Genomic DNA, 18,609 nt, shown 5'->3' with positions numbered 1-18,609 from the left:
TCGACTTAGTGACCAACTGCCACCAAGCTCACCATACCAAGGTATGCACCTCAACGGTATGCTCACCATCAGATGTCATCTCGATCCATGATTACTGACCTCTTGTCTTCATCATGTGTCCTCATGTGAACTGCTGCCATGATACTCCAACATAATGCCAACACATCTCTGCCCACTACTAGCCCTCATGCCTGAACTAGTCGGATGGCCAGTCCAACTGTCACGCTCAAACCATGAGAGTGAACATCCTCATGCCACCATCAGTCGTTTCTCAAAACATCCTGCCACATCCTTGACTCATCAAGAATCTATCTCCATAATCCATGCTTAGGTCCATGGAAACTCCATCCATCTCATCTGCAACATGCTGTCCATGATGTTTGGTGTCAATGAAATCAGCCACATCTATCCAACATCATCATGTGTGTGTGTGTCTCCTCCATATGAAGAGATCATCTCCTCAAACCGAATCTCGATGTGCCACATCTAGGTCCATGAAGCAATCTCCATCATATCTACAATGTGTCATCCCTCAAGTCTGCCATAGAAACAAGTATACACTTGTCTCACCTGTCCATGTGCTGCTCAATCAGCTCCCATGTGCCAAAAGTAGTTGAGTCTCGGCTTAGCCCATGCCCAAGTGCAGCCACCAAGGCATCATCATCATCATTGTAACTTCATCACCCCAAAGTGTCTCAGATCGATCCTCTACACCGAGTCACTCTTCCAAGCTATGCCCATACATGTACTTTGAAAGTATGCATCCCATACTGCATCAAAGTCTCCTGACCTCAGCTCCTCAATGCATCAAATCCTCTAAGTCCACCATGTATGAAGTCCCTAAAAGTCACAACAATCTCATGTCATCATGAGCTCCATGAGTCATCTCCATGTAGTAGGAATGCTCCATAATCTGCTCACAACTCCATCCAAGTCCATGGTCTTGTTGTACAAGAGTGCACAACCTCTCCATCAACTCATAAGCAATAAGTCTCCATGTCACACTAGCAAATCCATTTGCACAACATCCCTGTCTTGGCACTCCTCATTGGATGTCCATGACACCTCTACAAGTGCTCCCACATAATGTCCCTGCATAAGACTGCCATGCTCCATGCTCCCAACCTGATGTCCATGACTAAGTTGCCCATGTAGTCCAACCAACTAGACTCATCACAACAATCGGTCATCCTCATCCAAGTCTTCAATCTTCGGTCTAGTGAACTCGGTCACCCAACCATATCATCATGTCATGAGTCCCTCCATCATAGCTTCTCCACCAAAGTGTCCACCAAGACTTGCTCTTGGTCTCGGCCATGAGAAGTCCACCCAAGCATCATCACAAGTGTGTGCCCTTCAGTCTGTCCATGAGTCATGCCGGGCACTTAGCCAATTCTCCATGTGGCTAAAGCATGACCCAATCATCCACAACGATCATCATGTTCCTCCCTTGTCAAGGGCCTTTGTACCTTCTACCATAAGGTCACAAACAACCCCAACAAGTCCTACAACAATCAACAATCCTTGTTTCTCCATACAAGGTCTCATCATAGACATCCATGGCAAGATCCTCCATAGCATCGGCAAACTGGCTTTGCCCTTCCCTGCATACGGTCCATCCACCAAATGCCCAAATGAAACACAAGTACCAATACTTACTTCATCATCATGAGGCTCCTCCTCATTCATCCATGTCCGCAAACTGCACGATCCTGGTCCAACTTGATCATCCTCAAGTTCATCCTCCATCATGGTCATGTCTGCAACATCTTCAACTATCACGGCTTCCTCTTCCTTGTTTGCACAATCTGCAACTTCACCTTGCTCCATTGTCCAACCAAGTTGAAGAAGTTCGTCTTCAATATTCCTTTCCAAGACTTCAAGTTCCTCTTGGATCCGGGGCTTCTCTTCCTTCAACCTCTTCAACCTGTATAAGGTAAGCAAGAGCTTCCCTTCACCTTCTCCCAAACTTGCCATGCCTTGTCGTTCAGCTTGGTCCAAGCACTAGGCTTCACCTCTGCTAAACCTGCTTCCACTGTCACGAGCAACCCTGCTCAAACCGAGTCTTGAAACTACCTTCAAATGCTTCAACACCTGAACCTGTTCAAGTCTCAATACCTGTCATCAACTTCAAACCTTCACGAGCAAACCTTGCTCTAACACCAGCTCCAACCGAGCTCTGATACCACTTTCACTTCGGTGAAGGTGTGTAGCAGCTACAACCTTCAATACCCGGATCAGCTGCTCTGATACCACCTGTCACGCCCCTACACCTGCGGTAGTCTTCCAACCGCTTGTAGCAAGGTGCGGCACCACCGAACGCTTTCTTTTCACCAATACTAACATTCGTGGACTACGCCTACTTTCACATTAACATACTTAGCTTGTGTTTCGCAACTAAGTAAAAGCAATTATCCTTTATACTTAATGAAGCCCATACTCATTCATTATCATCATGCAATTATACCGAGAACAATAACAATTGCAACAAGTATAAAGGGGAGGGGCAACTCCCCGTAATGTGAGTCTGCCCGACAATTTTATTAAGAATATCAGATTTACAACACAAGTGTGTCTTGGCCGAACCAAGTCTCACACTTAACCAAATAGTACAAAGAGAGGCAAACCTGCCTTTACAACCATGTGCACCCTTGCACAAAGAGAAGTGCTCACCCGAGCCACTTTTCCTCTCTACCAAGTCCTGCACAAATTTGCATACAAACCGAACCCCGACACACTTGCCTACACCTCAACCGGCACAAGAATATACCAAATCTGCACTTAGATAGTGCGCATCTCCTATCTCTCCTTGCGCAGATTTACCCCTTTCGTTATGCGTAGAAGTGATGATTCAATTCGATGATTTATGAGCCTTCATGCTCCACATGTATATACCAAGGCTACGTGGGTTTACATGGGGTGTGCAGCCCCATGGCTGACCCCACAAACACTCACGCATGCCCATATGCACCATGTTTACAAGTCGGCTTTCATATGTTTTAATATCGCGTATATATATATGCTCACGTCCAACACTTAGTCGCATAAGTGTTCTCCATTTTGTCGCATTTAACGTCGCATTCCGTCGCATGCATTTGTCGCACTCGTCGCACATTTCCTCCGCGCGCCCGTGCGCCCGCCCACGCGCTCGCTCTCGTGCACGACTCGCCGGTGCCCGTCGCACTCATCTCCCGAAGGCCTTACAGAGGAGGTCGAAGGGAAGAGGGTCGAGGGGAGGATGAGGGTCGAGGAGGGCTAGAGGAGGAGGGCCGAGAGGAGGGAGGCTTGCGGCAGGCCTAGGTGGGCCAAAGAGGAGGTCGCAAGCCTTTTAGGCCCGCAACTAAGGCAAGGAAGGGAAGCCGTAGCCCTAAGGGGTCACGGATAGCCCTAAGAAGGCTGAAAACCAAGGCGCAAAGGGCAGAGAGTCTGACGTTGGGGCTAAGGAGGGCAGAACAGGGCTAGAAGCCCTGAAAAGTTTGAAACCCTTGCTCCGAATTTTTTTTATGCTTCAGCTCTTTGATTTTATGAAAATTCTTCTGTGGGAACCTTGCAAAAAATTCCAAGAGACTAGATCTTACCCTCAAGGGCCTAGATCTAACTCTTCTTCCACTTAACTCCTTGATTCTAATCTACAAAAATGAAAGTAGAGACACCAAAACCCCAAATATGTACAAAATAAATCTAAAAACCCCAACCCAAGTTAGAAAAATAAATTACAAGTTAAATTTACAATTTTATTTACAAAATATAAATGGGTTTTTAAATGGATTTTGAAAAAATATTATTTTCAATATTTTTTACTTGAAAGAATTTCTAAAACACTTCATAAAAATTAATGATCACTATAGCCCAAGTGAGGATTAAATCCACCATATAAAAACTAGAGATCCAAGCAAAGTAACCCTTGCCCACAGTCTGTGAACTTGGAGACCAAGGATCGAGTACTTACAAACACTAGGTATTATCTTAGAATAATAATCATAAAGTACCACATAGGAAGTCTGTAGTCAATACATACCACAGATCAACAAAACGAAAACACCTCGAGTTGCACCCCAAAGTCTTTTATTATGGTAGACAAAATAGTTCTCAGTGGGACAATAGATCACACAATTCTTCAGCAACAATTCCAGTTAGAGATCAAGATGACTAGAGACTCAAATGACTCTCTAATTTATATATAAATCCTCCAAATGGAAAAATAACGGCTAGTTTCTTTGATCCTTATCAAAATAATCTTGGCCGTTGATAAATACTTCAAGATCTTTTAATCTTGGCCCTTGATTTCTTATTGTTGCGAATTTTTAAATTTATCATTTAATTCCATTTTAATTAGCTCAAAATTAATTATTTAGAGCTATTTTTCTCAAAAATTTGACTTTGACTTAAATTTGAAGTTTGACCCTCTTAGGTCGGTGTGACTGCTCATCACTGTGCTACATATTTCTGTCAATTTGAATCCTTCTTCTTTTTCTACTTGGTGGAGGGGATGGGTGGTGGAAAAAGTGACATATCTCTGATTCAAAGTGAGGCAAATTCTCTTGTGGTACAACCTGTTCACCATTTTCCAACTTCTTTGGAACTTCCACGTGGTATCTTCTTTCTACTTCGTTGATATCTACTTTCTTCTAAGATTCTTCTAGTCAATGCACATGTACTTTCTTTGTGAAAACTGTCACAAGGTCTGCAGAAAGGAACAGATTCATCAACTATGTTAGCAGACTCAAGCAGTGTAGGAGGCCTTTGATCATTTGTGGAATTCCTTTTTGGCCACTGGTTATTATTGTCACCTCACCTCACTGGTCTAGTCAACACCTATAACCTGACTAGGTGACCTGGCCTCTCTCTCATTAATGTGTAATGTTCCTATATAGGAATACAAGTGATATAAAGCAAATAATCTGTGCAACAAAATATAAAAACGAAATATACATTAAACACCCATGGAAATGCTGTAAATATGGAACTGTTGAGCCATTTTATTACTTCTTTGAGGGAAAAATACAATGGATAATAGAATGGTTCACCTAGGCTTGTCTCAATGGACAAGCATGACCAAACCCAGGTGAGAAAATGGCTGATCTAATGGCTGCTCCAACTGCTGCACCAATCTGCACTGCGCTGCCCAGAAAACTGCCTTTCTACTAGGTTCGAATGGCTGAAAAGTCCACTTCCTATGCCCAGAAAATTATATGCTTTTAACCCCGGACTCCTTGGCCTAAACCCAGAAAAACCCACGAAGGAATTTGGCTGGTTTAGACTTCTGAAATTCGACCCCCTTGGAGCCCAACTTCAGCTGCAACTGCAAAACTCGGCCTGCTGGAATTTGCCTGTAAATCCTCCCGGAAATGGTCCCAAAGTGCTAGGCTGACCTCTACTATCAATCCCCTGACTTCCTGGATGGGCTTTCGGCCTATGGCACCTGCTCCTAAGCTCCACGAAAATGCTGGATTGGCCCTCTGCGCTATCCCCAAGCCCAGTAATTCGAACTGCTGGGATGCTGGCTCTACTGGCTGCAAAACTCACAAGAAATGCTGGCCTGCTGTTGCTCTCCCAATCCTCTAACTCTCCCGGCAAATGGCTAATCAATGATAGCTCCAACTCCTCCTGCGTATTCTCCAGCTAGCCAGAAATACGCACTCCCTATTTGTGGCTGAATGGTAGTGCTGTAACACACTCCCGGATCTCCTGAAATGACTATGGAACTGCCTCCCTAGGGCGGGCACGGAAGGTCCCCCGAAGGAGAGGGTAAATCTCCCGCTTGAGAGATTCATGATTAAACAGCCAGTTGACTCAGCGAAACAACAAAGCAAACAGTCAAGTAATTTTGATTGCAAGGTGTAAGAATGAATCCAAATGAGAGCTTCGTCCTCCTTTTAACTCCTTGGGCCTTCCTTGCCTCATGTGGGCCCCTCCATCTAGCTATTCGACTTCCCTCCAAGCCATTCGAATGGCCCAATCCGAATTCACATGTGGGTGGCCCCCACATTCCACTAGCAGCCAAATAAAGTCGAATTTCCTCCTAAGTCCCTAAGTCGAAAATGCTGGGTTCTCTTCCTTAGCCAAAATTGTGCAAAATTGTGTAGCAACACCTTGTTACAAATGTATTTGAGAAGGGACATGACAATCCTCCCCTCCCAAATGTTGCTTGCCCTCAAGCAACCTCAAAGTTGGGTGCTCCAAAATATGCTCACCCTCGCAGGTGGCATCCTCATCTGGCAAGTTCTTCCAACCAATGTTGTTAAAATCGCGATCGGGATTTATTCGGCGCCGGGAAAAAAACGGAAAAATCGTAAAAATCGGGAAAAAAGCGGAAAAAATCGGGAAAAAATCATTTGGCACAAAAATATTCATTTTTTTTCATTTTTTTTCAATTTTTTTAATATCTAAACCATCTACAACATAAAATAAATACATTGACACATAAATATGATAAAAAAACTAATATATAAGATGTTGAATATCATTTCTAGCGCTAAAATCACACATAACATTGAATCATGTCCTGAATAGTAAGTCCTGAGTCCCAACTCAGCCTCAAAATATCAACAAAAAATATGATAATGTATCTCATCATGTCATAATGTCATATACAATAAAATGAAAGTCTAAGACTCTAATCCTATTGATTTCCTCTGCCCCTCTTGCGAGAAAATGTCACTGCTTTCACTGATGTCCTCCGCGCGGACAGCCAAATGAATAAAAAAAAAAATCGATTTTTGCATATAAAAGCCCGCTGCCCGCGCCAGTAGGGATTTTTTCACAAAAAATCCCGATTTTTTCGAAAAAATCCCGATTTTTTGAAAAAATCCCGATTTTTTCGAAAAAATCGGGTATAAAAAAAATTGGCGATTTTTATGGATAAAAATCGCGATTTGATCGGGTTATGGATAAAATCGCGATTTTTTCATTTTATCGGGATTTTAACAACACTGCTTCCAACGCACCAAGAACTCCTGGATGGTCCTACTCCTCAGTCTCCTTTCCCTACTCTCCAAGATGGCCTCAGGTTCCAAAACCAAGTGGTCCTCATCTACAAGTGGGGGTAAATCTATTGCTGCTGTCACCTATTGTCCCAGCACCTTTTTAAGGCATGAGACATGAATTACATTGTGGATCCTGCTCCCCGGAGACATCTTTAGCTCATAGGCCACCTCCCCAACCCATCTAATCACCCGGTAGGGCCCATAGAAGTGGGGTTGTAGCTTCTTAGCCCCCTTCTGCTTCATCGTGGGCTGCCTGTAACGCTGTAGCCAGAAGTACACCAAGTTCCCCTCCTCGAAATGCCTCTCTGTCCTATGCCGGTCTACGTACACCTGTTGATTTTGGGTTGTCACCAATTTATCCTTGAGAGCCTTAAGGATGTCTTGGCTCTCTTGGACCCAATCTTTGGCCTTTGGGGCCCAACTGTCTCCAAAAACAATGTCAGCAAAAGATAATGCATCATATCCATATAAAGCACGGAAAGGAGTCATACCAATGGACATGTGGTGGGTGGTGTTGTAGCAGTACTCGCCCAAATGCAACCACCGAATCCAAGCCCTCTGTTGATCGGTCACGTAGTTCCTCAGGTACCCCTCCAGCCACTGATTAACTCTCTCGGTCTAGCCATTTGTCTGAGGATGATAGCTAGTGCTAGGAGTGAGCTCGGTCCCTACCAATCTGAAAAGTTCCTACCAAAAGCCTCCCATGAACCTGCTGTCCTTGTCACTCACAATGTTCTTGGGGAGCCTGTGCAACCTAAAAATCTCCCGAAAGAATAATTCTACAACTTGTGCAGTCGTGTATTTGGTGGGGATGGCGAAAAAGTGGGCATATTTGGTCAACCTGTCGACCACTACGTAGATGCAGTCCTTCCCCTGCACTATGGGGAGCCCTGTGATGAAATCCATAGAGATACTTTCCCATTTCCCCTCGGGGATGGGAAGTGGTTGTAGCAATCCTGCAGGGTGGATCAACTCCCCCTTGTTCCTCTGACATGCCTCACACTCCTGTACGTGCTTCAGCACGTCCCCCTTGAGGCCCTTCCACGTGAATCTCTCCCTGACTGCCATATATGTTTTCCGGAACCCCTGGTGCCCGGATAATGGTGAGTCATGTGCTGCCTGGAGCACCCTCTCTCTCAACTGCGAGTTGGGTACTAGGAAAATGCGCCCCTTGTAATAGATGACCTCATCCATCACTCGGTAACGCTCATCTACATGGGTACCCTCCAAAACATTGCATGCCCTCTTGTCCTTGGAGTACTCAACTAATCGCTGAGCCTTCCAATCATGGCAGGTGCTCATGAGGGATAAACCAGCTGGCCTTCGAGATAGAGCATCGGCCACCACATTGTGCTTTCCCCACACATACTCTATGTCGAAGTCATAAGCCTGCACCTTGCTGACCCATCTCTGCGGCCCCATGAAGTGACGAAGATTGTTGTCATCAGTGTTCACTCAAAACTTGTTGCCCACCAAGTACTGTCAGAATTTGGCCAATGCATGCATGATGGCCAACATCTCTTTGTCATATATGGAATATGACAGCTCATGTGGTAGGAGCTTCTGACTCTCGAAAGCAATGGGATGCCCATCCTATGACAAAACTGCTCCCACTCCCACACCGGATGCATCACACTCCACGGTGAAAGGCTGGGAAAAGTCTGGAAGTGCTAAGACCGGGCAACTGCTCATCACCTCCTTGAGGCGATCGAAGGAAACTTGTGCTCCATCAGTCCATGCGAAAGCCCCTCTCTTGGTCAAATTGGTCAAGGGTGCTGCTAGCTGTGAGAACCCCTTGACAAACTTCCTGTTGTCGCGCGGATTGACACGACAACGCTCAGACCGGGGGCTGTCACTTTGATCCCCGATCCCTCCGTTTAAGCCTGTCTCCCGCGGCTAAGGGGGGTAGTCCCTGTGAGATGATGAGACCAACTGTCAACCAGTTGGTTGGGAGACACGAGATACGATATAAAAAGCACTCGATGGATTTGATTAATTTAGCAGATCAGTGCCTTAAGAGACTGTGGTTAAAACGATTACTTGTTAAATGATATAAAAATATGGACCATGAACAGCAATCATCTATCATCAGCTAAATCACAATGCTCTTAGAATGACCAAAACGATATCCAGCAATTGAGAATTTTCAAAAAATGAATGCTTTAAACCACCACGAATCATAAACCATTAACCAGATATCAATTTCGCATCTCGACCTGAAAATTTAGATCTCAGCATGAAAGATGATGAATCCCGAAAATGATTGGATCTGGCAAACAAGAGAATTTTCCACAAAGTTTAAATTTTTTTTTTATTTTTTTTTAAAATTTAAATCTATTCTAAATGCAAAATGTCACTAAATTAAAACTAAATTAAAATATAAAACTAAAACATACACATTTTGATTTTTGATTTTTTATATTTGACAAAAATTAATCTAAAAAAAAAGAAAAAGAAAAAGAAAACCATTAATAATAAAAAGAAACTAAAATCTAAAAATTTAAAATCTAAACAATACGCTAGACTGAACTCAAATGAAATGAGATCTAACTAAACCCTAGAGATCTATGACTAACGCTGACTAAAACTCTAAAAAGAAACTTGAAACATAACTACGCATTTCATATATGATCGTGACCCAAAACTTCAGGCAGAAAGAAAAAACGACGCAACAGTCTCGCGCATACGACGGAAACGATGCCTGATCCAAAGATTGAACCCTTACTGTGATTCTTTCAACGTCATACATCTGATATTACCTGAGCCGGTGGCCAAAACCCGTGGGACGCTCGACCTTCATTTTGATTTGGGAGTTGTATTTTCAAACGAAGAACATAACCCTGAACGTGATGAAATTTCTGAGCGTATCACCTCTGAGCATTTAACAATTGCAGAAGATTGACGTGATGGAAATTTCGACAGCTGCAGAATGAACATTCGGTAACACAGTTCAACGGCGGCAGTGTGGAGACTTCAACGCTCATCCACTATTTAACCCGGTGCCCCACTGTTGATGCACGATAAAATGGAACCTCATGCGTAGTCTTTACAGATTTCCGTGGGTTTTCTAACGGCAAGGAGGGATCAAGGTTTTCGTATGCAGCAATGAATATTTGAATTTGTAATGCGAGCTGCTGATTTCCGATTGACAACAGGAGAATGATTGCCAGAGAAACGCTTTTTCCAATACGCACTTCTATGCAGGAGTCAAAAAATATGGCCTGGAAAGGGATGGGTATAGGAGAGAAGGGTCTGATGGATGCAGGGCAAACGAATGCAAACAAAAACGGCTATGTTTAAAACGATTTCTGAGGGTTGCATTTGCAGGACGTTCTGAACATGATAATGCCTTCTTGCAGGGCTTAAGGTTTGATTTGAGATGCAATCAATGACTTAATGACTGTGAGGATATAGCTCTGGCAGATTCGCAAGTTGAAAAGCTGAAAAGGGCAGAAAAAGAGAGTAATAATGATTGAAATCTGGTAACCTGATCACAAAACTTTCGGTCTTTCTCGCTCAGAAACCCCTGAAGAAAAAACCCTGATCCTGAAATGATGAAATCACCCAAAAAATAATATGTACATAAAACCGAAATCAAAAAACCCTAATAAAAAAAATTTCGAAACCCTAAAACAGCTGATTAATGTACAAATTTGGCCCCTTAACAGCCAGATTCGGCAATAAGCACGGAAATATTTTAAAGAAAACAGAAATTTTAGGTTTTCACTGTGAAGAACTTCAGAAAATCTCTCATGCAAATCAGATAAATAAACCGAATGATAGACCCAGGATCAAATCCAACTGGGCTCAACAAAAAATGCTTGCGGGAGTTGGCTGGTTCAGCCGAGAACTTCCCCGAACGCCCACAAAATTTCCTTCAATGATGTTTTCTGCACAGCTCAAAACAACCATCAGTAAAGAGGGCAAAAATGCTGCTAGATCTCAGAGAGTAATGGAGATACCTGCCATTACTTCAGAAACCCTAACAGCACTCAAACCCCAGCAAGTGAACAAGATACCTGTGCTCACAATACTCTACAAAAAGCTATTATTAATGGCTGAAAATAACATATGCAGAAAATAAAATGATCTCACAGCATTCCAAGAGAGTAACACCAGCAAGATATGGACCCCAAAGTCTTCTTTTATTAACCAGAAACAGATTTACAAGAGAGCTTCTTCAGTATCAGACTCACAGATCCAATTCATCTGAAATGACCCCTAGCACCCTATTTAAAGGAAATGATCCCAACGGCTAGTTCGAGTGATCCATGTAGAAATGATCTCGACCGTTGATGAGGATCAAGACATCTCTTGATCTCATCCGTCGATTTATTCACTTAAAATATTATTATTTTATTAGTTAGGGTTTTTGTTTTATTTTTTAATTTTTTATTATTTTTTTATTTATTTCATTTTTTAATTTTTTATTTATTTTATTATTTTATTATTTTAATTCATTTTTTTAATTTCTTAATTCATTTTAAAATGGATCATCGAACTAAGCCTTCGGAAACATCACCTAGGACCTAGGACTTAGGACTCATGAGGGGATTCAAAACATTTTTCGACCCTCAAGACACATTTCATGATGACTTTTACAAAATTACATCTTAAGGGGGAAAACCCCTTTAACATAGACCCTCACAAATCACCCAGTTCTGCGACACAACTATAATCTAGCAGATCAACACACTAGGATTCTCCTAAAGTTCTAATGACAAAATCCATCCCGGCTTTGGGGTCAGGTTTGAAGGAAAACTCTGCCGATCCATGGATCGGTGAGACGAAAAACCTTCCGGGACGTAGATTACCACTAGAAAGTTAGGTCCACCTAGGCAATTCACATACACGACTCATATCTGCTAAGATTATTTACAATTAATACATGCAGACTGGGTTTACAATTAGATTGATCAAGCTGCTGATGACTGCTGGATGGCACGGACACGCTGATCAGGTGCTGCCCTTTTCTTGCAAAGAAAAAGGGGGTGTACTGCATGGGTAGTTGACCAATAGAGGTCAACACTTCCTATAGTAGGTGCAAATTCCCAAGAAACCCCTCAACACAGTCACATCCCAGGGTACCAGCCAATCCCTGATGGCCTGTATCTTCTCCTCATGGACCTTCACCCCATCAGCACCAATGATATGCCCTAGATAGAGCATCTCCGTCAAGCCAAACTTGCACTTGGATAGCTTGGCATAAAACTGTTGCTCCTCCAGGATGCGTAGTACCTCCTCCAAGTGTTGGAGATGCTCCTCCCATGTTTGGTTGTAAATCAGAATGTCATCGAAGAAAACAAGCATGAACCTCCTTAACTGTACCTGGAAGACATGGTTCATGCATGACTGGAAAGTGGTCGGAGCGTTGGTCAGCCTAAATGGCCTGACCAGGAACTCCAAGTGCCCATAGTGGCACCAAAAAGTTGTCTTAGGGATATCCTGATCCCTCACCCTGATCTGGTGGTACCATCTTAGAGAAGTACTTGTCTCCTCTAAGCTCATCCATCAACTCATCTACGTGGGGAATGGGGTACCGGTTCTTCTATGTCTTCCGGTTGAGGGCCTAGTAGTCAATGCACATATGAAGGGTTCCATCCTTCTTCTTCACCAGTACTATTGAAGAAGCGAAGGGACTGGAACTTGGCCTGATATGGCCCAATGCTAACAGCACATGAATGGCCTTCTCTATCTCGTCCTTATAGTCCTTGGGATGCCTATAAGGGGTGGTGATCATTGCCTGCACACCCGGCTCCAACTCAATAGCATGCTCAAATCCCCTGTTTGGTGGCTACCCTGGTGGAATGTCCCCAAACACAACTGTGTATCTCTCCAGCAAAGCCTGTATGTCTGGTGGTGGTGGCTAAGCCTGTCCCCCAACCTCTGAAATCCTCATCTCTATTGTCCATGCAATGTCCCCATGTCGTAGATCTGCCTCCATTCTGTGGGTCGAGACTGTTTGAGGTGGATAAGACTCCATGCCTCTTAGAACTACTAGTTTGCCATCCGGCCCAATGAACTCCAACTCTGGCTTCCTCCAATCTGTAGCGACTTGCCCAAGGGAGTACAGCCACTGGACACCCATCACCACGTTGGTGTCTGGCACATCAACCACAAAGAAATGGTCCGTCATCGAGTAGTTCCCCATAACTACTGTCAAGGAAGGTACATATCGAGTGCACTGTATGGTACGATCACCTGGTACTAGGACTGAAAATCCCTTGAACTCAGTCGTGGTGAGGCCCCTCCTCTGAACCAACTGGGCATCTATGAAATTGTGGGTAGCCCCACTGTCAACTAGGACTGACACCCTCTGCCCTTGTACAGTGCCTCTGATCCTCAATGTCAAAAATTTGGGAATCCCGCATAAGGAAGAAAGGACTCCCCCAGATGGGGCAAGGGATGCCCCTCCCTGTGGAGGTGGTGGTGGTGGCCCTCTATCTGCTAGACTCTCACCCTCTCCCACACCACACTCCTGCTCCACCTCGTCCTCCTGGTCACTGTAAAAAAAACCTCAATATAGTGTGCTCTACCGGCAGTGCACTGATGGCCTGGTGCCCAGGGCTCCTTGCATGTGAAGCACAACTTCCTCCTCTTGAGGTCCTTTCGTGTCTCATCATCTAGCTGCCCCCGCCCCTGTGTGGTCCTCTGAGGTGGAGGTCTAGTCTCATGCCCCTTTTGTGGAAAAGGGGTCCGTGCAGGAAAAGGCGCTCTAGTCTTGGGGATGGCCCCCTGTAGATCTCTGGTGCACAAAACTGCCTCCTGCAGCGTGGAGGGTCTGCGTGACTTCACCAGTCCATGCAGGGGCTCAAGTAAGCCCTCAATGAAGGTGTACACCCTCCTAGCCTCTGATAGATCCAGAACCATCACTGATACTCGTAGAAACTCTAAGATGTACTGCTCCGGGTTGCTTGTTTGGCGCAGTTGGGTCAACTCTCTGAAATGGGCCTCTGGATCTCTCTGGTCAAAACGCTCCACCACCCTCTTGGTGAAGTCCTCATAAGAAGCCACATTGGCATGCCCTAGGGTGGCCAAGCCATGAAACCACCAGTCATGGGCTTCCCCCTCCATGTGCAGTGTGGCCATCTTGATGGCTTCCTGTTCTGTCATCTGGTTGAGTTGGAAGTAGGTGTCCATCTTCTCAACCCAAGCCCTAGCCGTGCACTTGGCAGTGCCATCGAAAGTAGGGAAGTACATCCTCCCTATGGTCCTTTGCAGCTCATAGTTCTGGGTTCCCTGTCCTCCATAACCCTTGTTCTTCTCACTCTGCTTGAGCTTGCAGAAATCTCTGAAAGAGAGTGCTTCCCTAAAGTCTGCATCCATAGACTGCCACTCTCTGAAATAGTCTCCCATCTGAATGGGATCTTCCCCCCTTGTAGGTTCAATTTGTGCCACTGGTACAAAAGAAGGCAGTGTGGCACAAGTTGGCCCACTAGCTGATGGGTGTTGCGCTGCTGGTGAGGGATGATCGAATGGCTGAGAGGCTCCAAAAGTTTCCCCAAACAGAAACCCTCTAGGAGTGGTCCTCTCTCTGTTTTGCAGCTTTATCTCTTCCAACATATCTTTCTAACCCTTGGCTAAGTCATTCAGGGCTCTCAAGAGGCTGTCGAAAGCCATCTCTTCCTTGCTCTTGGGTTCCACCATGTCCTCCTCTTCTACCACTGCTTTCCTTCTGTCCTCCGTGTCTGGAGTAATCTCCAACTCTCTTTCTTTGCTTCGGTACCTCTGCCTTTGGTAGGTGATGTTCTACTGGTCCCCTTCGCTCATAGGAGACAATCCCCACAGTTGAGCCAAGAACTAGGCTCTGATACAACTGTAATGTTCCTAAATAGAAATACAAGTGATATAAAGCAAATAATTTGTTCAACAAAATATAAAAACGAAATACACATTAAACACCCATGGAAATGCTGCAAATATGGAATTGTTGAGCCATTTTATTACTTCTTTGAGGGAAAAATACAATGGATAATAGAATGGTGCACCTGGGCTTGTATCAATGGACAAGCATGACCAAACCTAGGTGAGAAAATGTTTGATATGATGGTTGCTCCGACTGTTGCACCAATCTACACTGCGCTGCCCAGAAAACTGCCTTTCTGCTAGGTTCGAATGGCTGAAAAGTCCATTTCCTATGCCCATAAAATTATATGCTTTTAACCCCGGACTCCTTGGCCTAAACCCAGAAAAACCCATGAAGGAATTTGGCTGGTTTAGACTTCTGAAATTCGACCCCCTTGGAGCCCAACTTCAGCTACAACTGCAAAACTCAGCCTGCTAGAATCTGCTTGTAAATCCTCCCGGAAATGGTCCCAAAGTGTTGGGCTGACCCCTACTATCAATCCCCTGACTTCCCGAATGGGCTTCTGGCCTATGGCACCTGCTCCTAAGCTCCACGAAAATGCTGGATTGGCCCTCTGCACTGTCCCCAAGCCCATTAATTCGAACTGCTGGGATGCTGGCTCTACTGGCTGCAAAACTCACAAGAAATGCTGGCATGTTGTTGCTCTCCCAATCTGCTAACTCTCCCGACAAATGGCTGGTCAATGATAGCTCCAACTCCTCCTGCGTATTCTCCAGCTACCCAAAAATACATACTCTCTGTTTGTGGCTGAATGGTAGTGATGTAACACACTCCCGGATCTCCTGAAATGACTATGGAACTGCCTCCCTAGGGCGGGCACGGAAGGTACCCTGAAGGAAACGATGAATCTCTCGCTTGAGAGATTCATGGCTAAGCAACTGGTTGACTCAACCAAACAACAGAGCGAATAGTCAAGTAATTTTGATTGCAAAGTGTATGAATGAATCCATTTGAGAGCTTCGTCCTCCTTTTAATTCCTTGGGCCTTCCTTACCTCATGTGGACCCCTCCATCCAGCGATTCGACTTCCCTCCAAGCCATTCGAATGGCCCATTCCAAATTCACATGTGGGTGGCCCCCACATTCCACTAGCAGCCAAATAAAGTCGAATTTCCTCCCAAGTCCCTAAGTTGAAAATGTCGGGTTCTCTTGCTTAGCCAAAATTGTGCAAAATTGTGTAGCAACACCTTGTTACAAATGTATTTGAGAAGGGACATGACACAATGTGCAAAGGCAACCTACTAATGCCACAAGCCCAATCTATGTATGTCTGCAAAGGGTTGCTTTGATGCTCGAATGAACACTCTAGTTGTACCATTAGGGAATCCAACTGTTCCCCAACGCGAGTTAGTTTAGCTGCGGACTCGGCACAAACCGCTGTCATGCCCTCCAACTCCTCGTTTTGCTATAGAATGGCCTCTCGTACTGTCGTGGCCTTCTTCTTCAATGCTAGAAGGTTGGCTTGGAACTAATGAAACTATTGTGGGCGGCCATCATCTAATACCATTGTATCCCCTGGCACCTCATCAATGGTGGACATGTCTCCCGTTACCTCGCCAATTTGTTGTGTGCTGGTATCACCAAAAAACTCGGACACGACCCTAGACACCTCAGCAATGGATACCTCAACAACGAATGGCACCTCCTCAATAGTGGACACCTCTGTGTCTCTAGGCACCTCGTCAATGGATGGCCCTATGAGTGTATGCTCTACTTTCTCCTCTAAGATGTCAACTAGAGTGGTCAAGGGAGTCTCCAACAAGGGTGACTCTTGCATCACACTGGGTGTATCTACTTGCTCCCCACAATCCTGTGTCCCCTCAGTCTCATGCTCAACCTCCTCCTCAGGAACCTGATATCTAAAGCCAAGTCTCCACCAACAATAGTGCCCCCTGGTCTCACCCTCTAATGATCCCTGTCTTGTTTGCTCCTTTTGAGGAGATCTAGTGCCCATATTTTGTCGACTCTTCCCACATGGTGTAGATTGTTGCGCCTCCATGACTTGTGTACCTTTAGTGTCTCTGCTGTAAGGATGAGGATGGATCTGGTCTATCACCTTCCTCAACTTTCCCAACCTCTCATCGCTCCAGTGGATTCCACCCCATAATTCCTGCATACTGAATCTTCCTCAGCTAGTTGGCTACCCCACAGCTGGCCAAAATCATGGCTCTGATACCACTGTAATATTCCTAATAGGAAAATACAGGAAATAACAGAGGCTATGAACTAACTACAAATTGCAATCTCAAAAACATGCAAGCACATGAATTAAACACTAGAAATATGAACCAAGCTCTGAGCCATTTTATTAATATGAGCAGAATGGGTACAATAGATGGTAATAGTAGAACCTGGGCTTGCTACAAGTAAGCAAGGCAAAATTCAAGTGATAATAATGAAGCAAGGCAAAACTCAAGTGATAATAATGAAGCCCAAGTGTTGTAGAAGCTCCTCCCCAATTTTTGCGCTGACCCAATAAATTTTTGTTGTTGCTGCCAGATAGGAAATGGAAAATCTGCCCTCAGAAGTGCTCAGAAAATTCTGATAAATTAGCTGGTGCACTTTCTCAACAAGGCCAACAAAACCCAGAAAGGGATTGGCCCCAAACCAACTCTCCAGGAAACCCACAAAGTGGTGCAAATTGCCAACTGACTAGTAAAACACATTGCTGAAAGAAAGTGGATTTCTGGCCTGAATATTGTCCGAATCACGCTGAAAATGCAGCCATAGACTCCTCTCCAAATACCCACAAAAACCCAGAAAATGTTTGGGCTGATTCTGAGTGACGAGAGAGCCCACCAAATAGTGTGAGTGGCCCTCTAGCTAGCTACATGCACTGCTGAGAAATAATGCTCCAGAAACTCCCAAATCCTCTGCGTAATGCCACTAAAATTCCACACAAAATCCCCTCTGGAATCTACCTTCTCCTCCAGCCAATCTCCTTCGGAAATTAGTTTCCCTCTTCCCCTACGCAAGCTTTCTCTAGTGAGCTTTGTGCACTGCCAAAATGGAGAAATTTGGCCCACCAAATGGCCAAGACTTTTCCCTGCAAAACACTACCAAAATTCCAGTCTCAAGGTAGGAAATCTCTCTGCAAATCACTGGATCTCCCGATTCATTCTAGCTAAAGAAATTTGAGCTCCACAAACTGCCTCTATGCCTAGGAAGTGCGCAAAATTGGGTGAACACCTGCAATAAAGCTCTGTGGAAATCTTGAATTGGACTCCCCAAATTTCCTCACTAGGGAGACACTCGAAGTTCTCCGAAATGAGGGTGGAATTCCACTTGGAACTCCTGTGCTAAACAACACTTCTCTTCTTGTGCTAAACAACTCCAAGAGAAGATGTAATGTGAAGTGTAATAGTCAAAAGATGATCCACAAAATGAGTCCCTCCTCCTTTTATATTTTCTCTCCATCCTTCTAGACTCTTTTTAATATTATTTTATTGGTGGGAGCCATTTTCCACCATTTTAATAAAATAATAATTTGCCGCCAATCTGAAATAAAATAATACTTGCCACCTTTCTCCAAAATACTAGTTGCCCCTTTTAATTATTATTACCAAAATTGGGCAAAATTCCCATGCTCACAAAATTGGGGATAATACACAACTTGGATGAAGTAGTAATCTGCTGTCCCACTACTTTCTTCAGGCAAGATACATGGAAGACATTGTGTATCTTGCTTCCTTCTAGAAGCTCAAACTCGTAGGCCACTTCTCCTATCCTCCTAATAATCCTATAAGGTCCATAAAAC

This window comes from Pinus tabuliformis, chromosome X (genome assembly GCF_031772625.1).
Source record: "Pinus tabuliformis cultivar Carrire ecotype Pingquan chromosome X, CPIR1, whole genome shotgun sequence".
NCBI classification, from domain to species: Eukaryota; Viridiplantae; Streptophyta; class Pinopsida; order Pinales; family Pinaceae; genus Pinus; species Pinus tabuliformis.
The sequence above is the reverse complement of the archived record's forward strand: the minus strand, read 5'-3'. Positions refer to the sequence as shown.